Source organism: Hyposmocoma kahamanoa, unplaced genomic scaffold (assembly GCF_003589595.1).
Source record: "Hyposmocoma kahamanoa isolate Upper Pololo Valley unplaced genomic scaffold, ASM358959v1 99879, whole genome shotgun sequence".
NCBI classification, from domain to species: Eukaryota; Metazoa; Arthropoda; class Insecta; order Lepidoptera; family Cosmopterigidae; genus Hyposmocoma; species Hyposmocoma kahamanoa.
In genome coordinates, this window is record NW_020656077.1 from 2,763,081 (window position 1) to 2,775,393 (window position 12,313).

The 12,313-nt window shown below is 35.3% G+C and overlaps 1 protein-coding gene across 6 annotated transcripts in view; it reads left to right on the plus strand.

Moving 5' to 3' along the window:
• Nucleotides 1-7,352: 7,352 nt before the first annotated feature.
• Nucleotides 7,353-12,313, plus strand: part of LOC113239531 — an 82,840-nt gene continuing 77,879 nt past the window's right edge. For 3 of the 6 annotated variants that reach the window (XR_003311194.1, XM_026476591.1, XM_026476593.1), the window contains exon 1: nt 7,412-7,600. The gene's annotated coding sequence lies outside the window, so the exon portion shown is untranslated. Of the gene's footprint in view, nt 7,601-12,313 lie in introns of all 6 variants that reach the window. The other 3 variants (XM_026476589.1, XM_026476592.1, XM_026476590.1) reach the window with 3 other exon arrangements.

Here is a 12,313-nt window from a genome sequence, read left to right on the forward strand (position 1 = left end):
TTCCGGACTTGAACAAATATGATCGAAATAGGAGTCTGAGGGTCGTATTCCAGAACTCTACTCAATACTCAAGTCAGGACTTGAGTTTTGAGTAGAGTTGAGCAGTGAGCACTGAAAATCATACTCGTCCTTGCCATTAGGGTCGTATTTCCAGTGCTTGAAATCATACTCAAGTATGCTCAAATCCTGACTTGAGCATTGAGTAGAGTTCTGGAATACGATCCTAAGACTTCTAGTTAGTTTTTTAAACAAATGTGGAAGTATTTCAGGGCAGAAATTAAATTTCCCTAACCACTACTCATTTCCAATCGCCCGTGCGCTAAGTGTCACATTATGTACTGATTTTAATAATATAATTGATGAAGATGATGATTTTAATGAAGAATATTTTTTATATATGTAATATTAATAACTATTATAAAGCTTGATTAATGATTACAAATAAATTTTTATAGTTTTTGTGAGTTATTTTGTTGTCATTCAGAATAACATTTCCGTATGACGAAATACGGGTTAAATTCACCCCTATTTAGAAGTAGTTTCGAATAAATTTTTGCACTGCGGAATATTTATGTCAACATTCAAGTTTGCAAGTCTAAGGAATACCTACCTACAATTTTCTAGAGAACAAATTTTTAAGATACTTCGATACCCTACTACTACTTTGATAACTTAACCTTTTTTAGGGGTTGTATTGAAAAACCTTGAAACATGTGTTTATTTATTTTTTATTTAAAGTATCCAAACCAAGTTTGAAATAAATAGCACTATCCGTTAAAAAGTTTCTGTACAAATTTGTAATACCCCATTTCACTCCTATTTAGGGGTAGTTTTGAAAAAACGTCACGTCAATCTTTTACCATTTGCATTACGCAATATTTCTACTAAGTTTAATTTTTTGTTAGTTCAAGGATTACGATTATTCATATAAACATTTTTACCATTTTTCAATGGTTTGAATTTCGAAAAATCCGTTGTAGTAGGTACCCCTATGGTACACCTTTTTTTTTTTTAACCTACACTAACTAAAAGTAACATATCCTTAAGCTTTCATTATGTAGAACAGTTTTTGCTTTACGCACATCTACCAGTGCATTGCTCCGGAATTTTATATACTTATAGATAAGGTCTCTTTTAAATCTATAATAGGTAATTTACAATAAAAATGGCTAATAATAGTTTTCCGTATAATATAAATTAAGTTGGTAGTAGTGATACGTCAGCAAGATATTTCGGAACATTCATCATTCCATTCGGTTGTTTCCGTATTTTTAATTACACAAAAGTTTTCGATACCTAGCTTAGTAAATAACAAAGTAATATTCATTTTTTGAATAAGCTCATTTCTAATTTACTTTTATAGCTGTTTTATTACCCAACAATTAATATACGTAAACAAAGACCGTAAAAATAAATTATAATTAGTAATAAATGGGGTGTTTATAAAAAAAACTTTTATTTTGCAGATTATTATATGGACATTAGCTCGTTTGGTCGACAATTTTATAACATGTTCTTAGCAGAGAAATGGAGTAGCAATAGCAGATATTTCCATCTCAAGGTAGGCAATCCCATAGTTAATTTTCAGTTCAAGTGATTAAAGCGTTCAATGAAGGAACGTCCATTTGCTAGAGGAAGAAATCAAAATTCTACAACGTATGTTCATGATTACTGTAGCTTACGTCGATGCGACCGCTTTCATCATCATCCCATCTTTTTATCACCCTTTCCTCTGTTTCCCGGCCGCTTACTTTTGAAAATTTAAATTGATCTCTAATTCTTCCCCTCGTCATTCTTACTTGGCTTCGTTCCTTCACCACTCCCATCAAAATTCTCGGAGAGGAAAGATCGTATACACCTATCATGTTAACCTAACTGCTTATAAGCAGCAATACGATTACAGGCCCTTTGGAGTAAGTTCACTTATCATTTAATAATAAGCTACAACTTCTAATTTGTAGAGAGTGTTTTTATACTATTGTTTTTATTGCACCTGTTTTTATACTTACCTGTTTTTGTTACAATCTTAACTTTATCTGTCCTTTCATTCTTCCTTCCTTCACCTTTTCCCTGTTATACTTCTTCATTAAATTCATGTGGACAGAGTACTTTCTATCAGTATTAACTCAAACCCTCGCCCACAAGCTTATTTGAAATAATCAGGTATAATAATACTTTTTGTTTCTGCAAAATAGCTACTTAAAGCGTATTAAAAACATGAGATTATAAAATACAATTATCGAACAATATTAAGGTGACTTTGATAATAGTATCCAATAATTTGTGATCTGTTATAGTGTGATCTCGCTGCGTGGGTAGCAGAAATTACGTCGTATCGTCGTCGATAACGACGATGCGACGTAGTTTCGAGTACAAATGACATCCAGATGTAAATCTTTTAATTTTTATTCGATCCAGCAGAGTTATAAAAAATAATACTGGCTTTGACAGGCTGCACTCAGACCAAAAATACCTTACCAAGTTCCTTTTAATAATATAACTTTGTCCAAAGCATTTATGATTTAAAAAATATTATATATAATATGTTTAGCGCATTTCAAAGTATCACGATTTTTTATTACCTTGCAGATCATTTAATTAATTTTACTGCCAGGGCCGTATGCACATTTGCATCTATTTACTCTGTCATGAGTGTTTAATATAGATAAGTTTAACTTGTGAATTGTTGCAGTGTAACATTATAATTAATATTAATAGTAGTTATAACCTGTAGGGCTAGCATGATAGGGCGACTTGCGTGATAGCGACATAAAGCGCGAGATACCGCTGTGCTCCCATATACAATAACAATATCTCGCGCTTCTATGTCGCTCTCACGCAAGTCGCGTCCCAACGTGCTAGTCCTACTGAGGAATATAACCCATATATATGTATAGCCACCCCGAGTATTGGCGTAGTGGTGACCTCGACGGGATATGGTGGACGAGTGCAAAGAGCGTAGAGTCATTGTTTAATTTGTATTATTCGAGGACATTGAAGGTTTACGCTACCATTCTAACCTAAATATAAGTGCCTTGATGATCAATCCACTTATGTATACCTACGTCCCACCGCTGGAGTCGGGTCTCCTCTCTGGCGAGGGTTTTAGACCGTAGTCCGCCACGTAGGCCCAATGCGGGTTGGGGACTGCACACGTTTCCCGAGGGTGTGAACCTTATTTGACGTGCAGGTTTCATCACGATGTTTTCATTTACCGAAAAGCTGTTGATGTTGGATGAAGATAAAATTTAAATGCAAAGGTTTTAAATTTTGATCTGTTCGATTATTAAAATCTTGCATGTCACGGAAAATTTCAAATTAAATTTCGCACATAAATCCGAAAAACTCAGTGTCAGTATCGAACCTACGGCCTTTGCTTGAGAGGCGGTAGATCAGACCATTAGGCTACCACAAAGTAAGTAGACTTAAAATATTCGCACATCACTTAATCGAAGCGTTTCAAATATACTTGATGCCTTTTAGTAGTCTCGTCACATTACTTCAGACGCAGCCTGAATACGCGCAGCCTAGACCGATGCTACCGGATAATTCGCGATAAGGCCGAATTGCATTTTTAACAAAAGCCATCTCTTGCTTACGTTGAAATTCGGCCAGTGCGCCATTTTACTTATACAGACCATCAGAAAGTATTTGGGCGAATCCTTTACATACCGTTTGCAAAAAAAAAAACAAATTATAGTTTGCGGTGATTATTGGAAACTCGACGTTATTACAGTACCTACTTGACGGATATATGGTACCGCAAGAATGTAGCTAGAAGAATAATATTTGCAAATTTCAACATAGACGGTTATTATATTGCGGTTTTGTAATTCATACCTGAGTAAAATTTTTGTTTGGCCACTATTTCGATAATTAAAGTGCTTTGAATACGCAGTAGCCAAAAAGTGGAAATATTATAAGTCGAATTAAATGTTTATTTTTACGACGAACACACAGTATAATGTGTTGTAAATATAAAGTCACAATTTTTATTTTTTAAAGCAAAGGGAAAAAGTAACGTGTCATGTGCACATTAGTTCCGAATTATTGTGTTATATGTTTGTGCCTTGTGTTTAACATGTCAATTAATTCAGTGTGACATAATCAACGCTAAACAGTCGTTTCAACCTATGGATGTCACATTTAGCAATATAAAGTGTGCCTAAACTCGACTTCTTTGTGTGATTTAGCTTGAGCGCCATTAATTTTGCAAACTTTATACACTCATTGGCAATCATGTTTGGGCAATCAGCCCACATAGGAGTGGGAAATAAATACTTTGTTCAAAAAAAGGAAATTTTTTTTAAAACATACTTTAAAATGATTAAAAAACCAGTTTACAGATTTTGTTGGCTCTTCAGTTTTGTTGCCCCTTAGGTTGGTTAATGACGTATTATAAATAGTTAAATATATCCTCAATGGGGCGTGGATGGTACTCGAGCCACAGCAAGTGCATTCGCTCTTGACGAAGTTTGCATCCTTTGTCATGTTTTGAAAACACGGAGGAAAGTGATGGGTGAGGTAGTCGGGGCATGCGGGTTTATCGCACCCCAACCAACCCCAACCCTATTAAGCTTCGACCCCTGCAGTGTCCTTATATCAAACTATTTCTATATTTATATCATTGACTTTTCCATTTATAATTCAGTACGATTGTCTTACGTAATCATTTAAAGATAATACATTTTTTATAATATCAAGGGACGGGGCGAACAAGTCGTGCGCCTGATGGTAAGCTAAACGCTTGTCCATAACAGTTTCAGTGCCACTCAGTTCTTTAAATCGCAAAGATCTGAGGTGCATTGTCACTGCGCCCGTCACCCTGAGTCTTAAGTTGACAAGTCCCATGTGCCTGTAATTTCACCAGCACCCCTTACCCTTCAAAACCGGAACACAGTAATGCTGACGTTACTGCTTGGCAACAGAAATAGATAAGGTGGCAGTACTTCCTTGAACGAGCTCTCACAAGGAGCTCTACTGCTACACCTAAAAAGATGTACATATGAAAACATTTCGAACTTTCGTTTTGAATGAATTATAATCTTTAATTAATCACGTTAATGTATAATGAAAAATTGTTTATAACGTTGGGGCTCCATTTACAAATTAAAATCATTTCCTTGAGAGCTTACAATAGCGTACCTTATGATAACCAGTGAACTTTATCTTCGCCTGTTTAGGAACGAGTTATTATCAGTGCCACGACACTCTATCGTGCCCGCTACATTATTTTGAAATATAATGAAATTATGAAATACCTTTTGTGTCATAAAAGATCACTTCATAATTAATAATCGACATTTGGTTTCCGAGAGGTGACGTTGAAGGAAGACGGAAATGAAAGTTGGACAGAAAATAAACAAAAAATAGTTGCCTTTATTTTGTAATTGGGCAGAAACGCCCGAACGAAATCCGTTTTGTTCTATGAGCTATCACCGAATCATATTTTTCATGGGTGTTTTCAAAAAGTGAAAGCTACAGTATTTGCTTTTTTTTACACCAAGTTCTAGTTTAAACTCAGAAAATATAATACAAACCGTAGTGTCTCCTGATATAACACGTCCTTATTTGGTTTAAATAGTATGCGTGCTAACAGGTATAGAGTTATTTTTGCATTGTAGGGACATGCAAGGGTCAGGGCAAAAAAGTTCAAATTTATAATGTGTATTGTTAAATGTTCATACCTAATTTCAAGATAATAAATAGATATGATACCGAGATAAAACTCATAATTCTACCGTTTGATCTATGAACTGTAAAAATAAGTTTTATCAAATTTTATTTTATTAGTCTATTCTGGATAAACAATTGAAGAGAAAAACAAAAATTTCTAAAAACAGTGTATATGTATATTCTTGCTGTATACTTATACATTACGTTTTATGTTACGATTCGTGCTGTCTATGTAAGTATATTATGTGGATGTATTATGAGATGATGTATTATGTTGTGCGTATTTACCTAGACCCTATGAGATGATGTATGATGATGTGCTTTACAGTGTGTAAGCTTTGTGTACGAAAAGCAAGCAAGCAGGAAATAGTTATTTGTAATGCAAGGATGCAACGTTGTTGTTTGAAGCGAGTGCTTGTATTCAAGCCACGAGACGAAAACGAAAACAACTTTGCTGATGAAAAAAAAAACAGTTGAATTATAAAACATTTGTTTTTATCAAAAGGAAAAGTTTACCTTCGGTTGCTTTCTGAATTTGCTCCTCATCAATTTTTATTCTTACTTGGACTTACAATTTTGTGTTATTAAGTGATTATTTAAATTATTTTAGTTCTTTAGACGAATTATTATTGTCTATTTAATGTCGACAATAATAAGAACAATTTTTTTTTAAACCAACGTTTTTATATTACATATATAAGTAATGTACGACAAATCGCGTGTGTCATTATGTTTTTTTTTTCATCGAAAATTAAAGTTAGGAGCACCATAGTCCATCGTCAAGCTCGAATTTCAAAAACCTTTTCAACGTTAGCGTGCATAAAACGCTTTTGCGCGCAGATTTCTAATGAGAAAGCATCGTGTATTGAGAGTACTTAACTCTACTCTACTCTACTCTACTAAGAGTACTTTTAGTAGCAGTAGAGCTCCTTGTGAAAGAGTTCGTCCAGGGAAGTACTGCCACCTTACCTATTTCTGCCGCCAAGCAGTATCATTAGCATTACTACGTTTCGGTTTAGAAGGGTAAGGGTTCTGGTGAAATTACAGGCATATGGGACTTGTCAACTTTATGTCTCAGGGTGACGGGCGCAGTGGCAGTGTTCCTCAGATCTTTGCGATTTAAAGCTCTGAGTGGCACTGCAACTGTTATGGACAGGCGTGTAGAGCTTACCATCAGGCACACCTGTTCGTCCCGTCACTTAATATAATAAAAAAAAAGAAAGAAAGCCTTTTCGAGCTAGTGAGGTGAAAATAAATTAAAAGATGGGAAATGAAAGATATGAAAATATTTCCATCGCTCTCAAACATCTATCCTAATCCTTTTTTTTAGCGTTCTTCTAAATACCTGAGGGTAGCAGGACGAGTAAAAATCCGTAATGGATGGGGATTAAGAAACAACACCATACAACAAGCTTTTACTATTCTGTCATAAGAACAGTGCATTTGAGTTCGTTACATACGACACGCGGTTAGTGCAACTAACATAGTTTAATGCAACGTGATAGTTGCTCTTGGATTCGCTGGCGGTAGGGAATGCGTATAGGTAGTGTGATAAAAACAAACTAGGGCCGCACACCCCTATAGTAGAGTGTAGATGCCTGTAGCGGGAAAATGTGAAAAACTCGCATACCGAAACCGCCCCTGCCGCCCTGCCTCGCCGCCTGCCGATCGGCCCACGCTCTCTCTTGCCTGAGGGGTGGCGCTCATTCCATGGTGGAGCGCGCGGCCGCGCGCCGCCCAATCGATACAAGCCGCTTTATCACGTTTAAACCGACAATTCAACCCCTACAACTACCAAAAATAAAGGGCTCTTATACGACAAACATCCAGGAAATATTTCCTGATCATAGACTCTTGTGCTGAGACTTTTTAATATTATGTGAGCATAAGAAGTGCGTCGCAAAGCAGTTTTAGGAGGGACTGGGTAAGTATAGTGACTATTTCAACGTTGTGATGACCTAGTTCCTGCTGCCGCTATTGGGAATATTTATACTTTAAAGAGGCTTGTGGCGATTTCGATTGCATATGTACATTTCGTTATTTGTGTCTGATTGAGCAGGACCTGGCATTTGCGAATATTCCGCTTTTTGCATCTAAAGTTTGTACAGCGTAATGTTTGCCACAGTCGCTTTTCGACTAAATTTACAACATGAAATTACAGCATGTATGTAATAAATTAGGTCTTACCTGTACATTTCTGAATATGGTACATTTGTCTTAAGTTTTTATTTACAAAATAAGTACATAGTTCGGTACTTTAGTATTTGATTAGTAATGTAATATAATGATGGTTTTCTATTTAATTTTAGGACAGCGACATTCATTTACTTAGAATTTGTTTGATTTTTCGTTGCCGATAGAACCAAAAATTTTGTTTTGACGGTGTAATGGGAGTAACGTGTATGTATACGAATTTTTGTGGTCGTTGACCGTGCGCGGACCGCCACCGCTTCCCTTGTCGCCGCGTGCCAAATCCGACCATTACCGTCTTTTTGGAGTTCGTTTTATATCTCTTACTCCGGATTAATCTTACCGTTTTATTGATATCATTGTAATCAAAACTTTATATTTGGCACTGAATTTTTAGATTTCATTTCCTTTTAGGCTATTTAATATTATTGGCGTTGTTAGACACTCATTATAGGTATTTGTCGTTGTTGGACTTGAGATCGTGTTAGATTTTTGACGAGGGTTGTTTAACCTTTGGGTTTAAAACTTTTTTCTATATCCGTCGGGGTGGTAGCTACTGCGGTAGCATAAAACATTTAACACTAAATAACTTGCAACTTCAAATAAATATATATGTTCGGCAATCTCTTTAAGTCGGTTATTATTGTCGTATTTATACTGTCGTGATGACCAGCTAAATGTGTTGCTACACTTGGACGTCATCAATTAAATGTCCAATGGTGCTTTTCCACTAGTGAGACGAGACGAGATGAGACGGGAATTAAAATTTGTGTGACAAAATTTCAATTTTATTCTAGCGAATCATCAATGGAAATAGTCTGGATTGACGTAATAAAAATTGAAATATTTGTTGGTGTGATATTCAAACGTATTGCTATCTACTTAGAGTTATTAACTCTACAACAGAAACCGACTTTCGCCCTGACTCGCGTGGGCCCGCGCGAGTTCGCGATGACTCTAAGGCTTAACTCACACTGGCGCAGAGTCGAAGCGTCGCGACGCGTCATGTTTTTCGCCTCTAGCATATTCATCTCTATTTTCCCATTATTAAGGTACAAATTTGTGTTATGCAAATATGGAACCGTGCGTCGACGAACGAACTTTAAGCTGTAGCTTTCTATTAATGAAAGAATTTTCTGAATCGGTTGAGTAGTTCCAGAAATACAAATATTCAAATTTATAAAAAAATATCTCTATAATATTGGCATTATAGAGATTTATAGATATTGTAGAGAAGCGCGCGTCGCGACTATCATGAGTAGCCATGCTACGGGGGCAGATCATGGTTATAAATCTTGTAATGAGGCATGTCCCCGTAGTTGACTAGCTCGTCCTGTAAAATGTAACGTTCGAAAACATGGATGAACATTTACCGGTAACTTACGGTGTTATATTTGTCACTTAGTTTAGGAGAAAAATAATAGATACGTATTATTCATGTACGAAAATAATATTAATGAATAATAATAAAAGTGAATAATTAATAATAACAATAATAATGGCGCACGAGATCACCGACATGCGCGATGTGGCCTCAATTGAAATAATCCCAATTGTTTTGTCCGCAAATGGGTTAATTCCAGTCAGCCTTACTAACAGCTTGAGGCGGTTGGATTTCTGTGGCGTGTCGTTTCCAGTACAAATGCAGAAGGCGGTCCTGCTCGATACGGCACGTATTGTTCGCCATTTCTTGAACCTGAGTCCCTGACCCCGGTCGACTTTGCCATTGCCGGTAAATACCGCCTCTCCGTTTAAAAATTCAAAGTTAATGTTTTAGGCCTTAGCGAGAGTCTAAAATAGATATAATAATAAAGACACTATATAATAAAATCAATACACTATATTTGTATATTTTTAAATAAGAGAAAAACGTAAATTAAGTTTCCGAATGACGACGTCAAACGATACGAAAAAAGTTCCAGAACGTAAAATTATCATATTGACTAGTAGTATCCGACTCTCACAATTTCAAGCCTTAAGTCTACACTTTTCGAAATCAGCCCACTGTGTCTCGCACATCCTCGTCAATCCAGACTATTACCATCGAAGATGCGCTAGGAAAGAATTGAAATTGTGCCCTAGAATTCTCAATCCTCGTCTCTTCTCGCCGGTGGAAAAACACCTTAAGCCACGAGATCCTGGCCCATCTGTAACCATTGGTACGGAGGCGTGCATTATTGCATCTTTTGAACAGTTTTAATTGAGGAACTTTAGTTTTATAAGGCCTATCCTTTGAAATAACATCCACTTGACACGTGACAGTGTTTATTTGACTATCATGACTGACTATCATGAAATGTAATTTGGAAACGGGTTTGAAAGTTGGAGAAAAAGGGATCAGGCGAGGAATTATGAGATGTAAATAAACGTGGTATGAATATAGAATAAATATTATATTATTATTACAGCAGTTAAATTTTTATATTATTTTCTAAAATAAATTTAGATAAATAAGTGTATATCATTGACTTACAAATAAATGGACGACGGGTCTAATACAAAAACCACTCAAAAAATGTCCCAGGTCAACCTATTTAAACGTGACATGTAAAGGAATATGAAAAAGCTAAAACGTTGAATTTAAAATGTAATGTCATAGCAGTACTGCTTAATTTTGCTTGCAACAATTGAAAGGCGCAAAAAAAAACACCATATGCAGCTTCTACTGGAAACTTACCAAAATGCACCATATGTAGCTTCTAGTGAAAAACTACTTGAACACACGTATAATTGAGTAGCCTTGATTATTTACAAATAAATTTTATACGTAAATGTTAAATTTTATACAATGCCATTTATTACGACTTAGAGTGTCTGACTTTTTTTTCTTGAGTTTCGAGAATTCTCGTACCCGATTTCTCGAGTTATTCGAGCATTTTTTTAAAAACCGTAAAAAATCTGCTCAATCAACTATAAAACTAAATGTTAACTTTTCGAAAGTTGTTTTGGCCTGGGTGTTTTGAGTTATGCCCCGGAATAAATTCCATTGTTCTTAATCCCAGGTTCGATTCCCAGTAGAACCAATTTGAGAAATGAACTTTTGTTATTTGGTTCTGCTCTGGGATTCTGTTGCTCTGATACTCATGGGGAGTATGTACAGAGAGTTCCCTAGTTTCAGACCGGGTGATTGTCTTACAATAGAATACCAAGACCAGAACCATTTAGAAAAGTTAATTTGGTAAATTGATCCTACCGGTATCGAACCCGGGAACTTCTCATCCAGTGCAAACCGTTAGGCTATCAAGGTTGTACTATTTGTATTATTCTGCATTATTTGCATGTGAAAGCTACAAATTGCTTAAACTTTTTAAAAAATCCTATTGAATTTGCACTGTCAGTCTGCTTCAATTACCTTCTTTGTTTCGTGTTACGGTGTTATATTTGTCACTTAGTTTAAGAGAAAAATAATACATACGTATATTTCATGTACGAAAATAAATAAAGACACTATATAATAATAATAATATTAATAAACACACTACATAATAAAATCAATACACTATATTTTAATTTTTGAAGAGAAAAACGTAAATTAAGTTTCCAAACGACGACGTCAAACGTCGACGAACTTCCGCGGGTAAATGTTTACTTTGTAGTTTGTTGAAAAATGTCAATAATATTTTAAGAATATTTGACTATAAATTAAATTGTAAGAAATTATATTTGCCTTTAGTGATACATAACCTTGGTGTCAATCATGTCTCAATCCATCGGTGGATTTTGTAGGCCTCGACATGTGCGGTTCAAGTTCATCGCAAAGATTGTGGACCATATCTTTGCTAAGTCGGTATCTTTTCATAAATTGTTGTGCATCCATTTCAAATGGATCACTGCGATCTCGCAGTTGTCTTCTTTTGATTTTTTCCATATCATTTATTATCGTGTGAAGCATCACTTTCGAGCTACTCAAACAATTCGTATTTATCACACATGATGAAACGATTGTCTAAAAATATATAAACTCAAATTTATAATAATTATTATACAATTATACTTAAAACAATTCAATTAAAGCTACACCAAGACACAGTAAACTGATTGATTTATTGTATAATTGTAAGTCAATGTTTTCTTCTTCTTCTTTTAAATGTTATGGCTCCATCGAAATAATCAATGATTTCGCCATGTCAAGTAAAAATAACTATGTACGGTAGTTTAACATTATTATAAAAATTATACAAAAAAAATGGCGATTTCGCCAATGTCCTGTGAGAATATTTTTATTGGCAAGATTGTAAAACAACGTAGGAAAAATAACCTATTGCTATTGCTGTTACTTTTTGACAGATCAAACGTGAACAAAATGTCAAAATAACGTTTGTAATACGATATTGCCAACCAAACACAGAAGACAGCCTAGTGTCACGTGACCACTGACTGGCTGGTATTACTAGTTCACAATACGAAATTAAAAGGCAGTTTAGTTTACGGCGTAAACTGCGTGGAT